At 38.1% G+C, this 1888-nt stretch overlaps 1 pseudogene; it reads right to left on the bottom strand.

The window, feature by feature from the left end:
• Positions 1 to 203: 203 nt before the first annotated feature.
• On the bottom strand, positions 204 to 1144 carry LOC124505842 (olfactory receptor 5D13-like; annotated as a pseudogene).
• Positions 1145 to 1888: the final 744 nt, after the last annotated feature.

Here is a 1888-nt window from a genome sequence, read left to right as displayed (position 1 = left end):
TTGTATTTCAATTTATGAATCAAACACTTGGTTTAATCTTTCATCCCTAACATCATATGTAATTTTAAAGTTATTTCACTAAACATTAGTGTGAACAGATTATGGACTGTCAATTACAAGTGTATCATACCCTTATGGACTGATTTTCTATTGGACAAGTCTTACCGGTACTCTAAAAAAAGGACTAATTCATATTTCTGGCTTTACATTTTATCAAAGAATAATTTAACATTAACGTCTTGACTGCCTCTTTCACATCTTTGTTCCTGAGGCTGTAGATCAGTGGGTTCAGCATGGGAATGACCACAGTGTAAAAGACAGAAGCTACTTTGACCATGAGCCATGAACTTTTGGAGTTGGGAACACAGTACAGGAAGAGAATGGTCCCATGGAAGATTGTGATAGCGGTCAGGTGAGAAGCACACGTGGAGAAGGCCTTGTGGCGCCCCCCAGTGGAAGGCATCTTCATGACAGTGATAAAAATGGAAACATAGGAGGGAAGAATGATCACCAGGCTGCTTATTTCATTGAATGTGGCAGAGACTAAAATGACCCTCTGGCTAATGTAAGGATCAGAGCAGGACACAGAGACAATGGCAGCATGCTCACAGACAAAGTTGTTTATGAAGCTAGTTCCACAAAAGGATAAAGTCAACAAAAAGTATGTGTATGTTAAGGAGCAGGCTATACTCCAAGAATATGATGCTCCCACCAACAAGGAACAAAGCTTCTGAGACATGACAACTGTGTACAGAAGAGGGTTACAAACTGCCACAAATCGGTCATATGCCATCACGGCCAACATGAAGGTTTCTGTCACCACGAATATGCACGCAAAGAAGAATTGCATGATGCAGCCTGTGAAGGAGATGGTTCTGTCTTCCACAACCAAGTTTTCTAATAGTTTGGGTGTGACTACTGTAGAGTAACAGAAATCAACCAAAGATAAATGGCTGAGAAAAAAATACATGGGGGTGTGGAGTTTGGGATTGATCTGGATAATCATGATCATGCCCAGATTTCCCAAAACAGTGACTGTGTAGATGGTCAGGAATACCAGGAACAGGGGCATCTGGAGTTCTGGATATTCTGAGAAGCCCAACAGAATGAAGGTGACTCTACTAGTCTGGTTTTCTTGATTCCTGTGGACAAAATATAAAAGTTTATCCAGAAAATAAGTTCCAGAATATGAAATACATAAGAGAAGAAAAGACAAGTTTAGAGGCTCAATGGGTCTCTTAAGAGTGTTGCTGAAAATAGTAGACTTCCTTCCACTGTTACATTTAAAAAGTGAGTATTGACTTATGTAACAATTACACAGTGAGTAAAAACTTTGTGTGACTAGAATCATCAAAACCAAGGTTAAAACAGGAACATAAAAAACAGACTAGACTTTGCTCTATTTCAGATAATAAAATCAGTATTATCATAGGCAGCTGACTTCATAAGCCACTCTCTTTGCATGAATTTGAGCTTAGTAAAAATACAGTTGACCTTTGAACAACGGTTCGAACTGTGCAAGCCCACTTATGTGCTATTTTTTTCCAATAAATATAATATAGTACTGTAAAAGTACTTTATCTTTCTTACAACTTGTCTTAATAATTCTTTTCTCTAGCTTACTTTATGGAAAGAATACAATATTTAATGCAAAACACACACATACATATATACAAGCATAAACCAGGCAACATACAAAATACGTGCTAATCGACTGTGTATGTTACCAGGAAGGCTTCCAGTCAACACTAGGCTATTAATAGTTAAGTTCTGGGAAGTCAAGAGGTATATGTAGGTTTTTGACTGCATGGAGGTTGGTGCCTCTCACTCCCATCTTGTTCAAGGGTCAACGGTAGAAGCAAAGAATTACATGACTTTCTTTACTTTC

This window comes from Lynx rufus, unplaced genomic scaffold, assembly GCF_022079265.1.
Source record: "Lynx rufus isolate CCGP_SWC_20201006 ecotype Redwood Valley unplaced genomic scaffold, mLynRuf1.p SCAF_9, whole genome shotgun sequence".
Lineage (NCBI taxonomy): Eukaryota > Metazoa > Chordata > Mammalia > Carnivora > Felidae > Lynx > Lynx rufus.
Note: the sequence above shows the minus strand (reverse complement) of the source record. Positions and strands in the feature narration are given on the sequence as shown.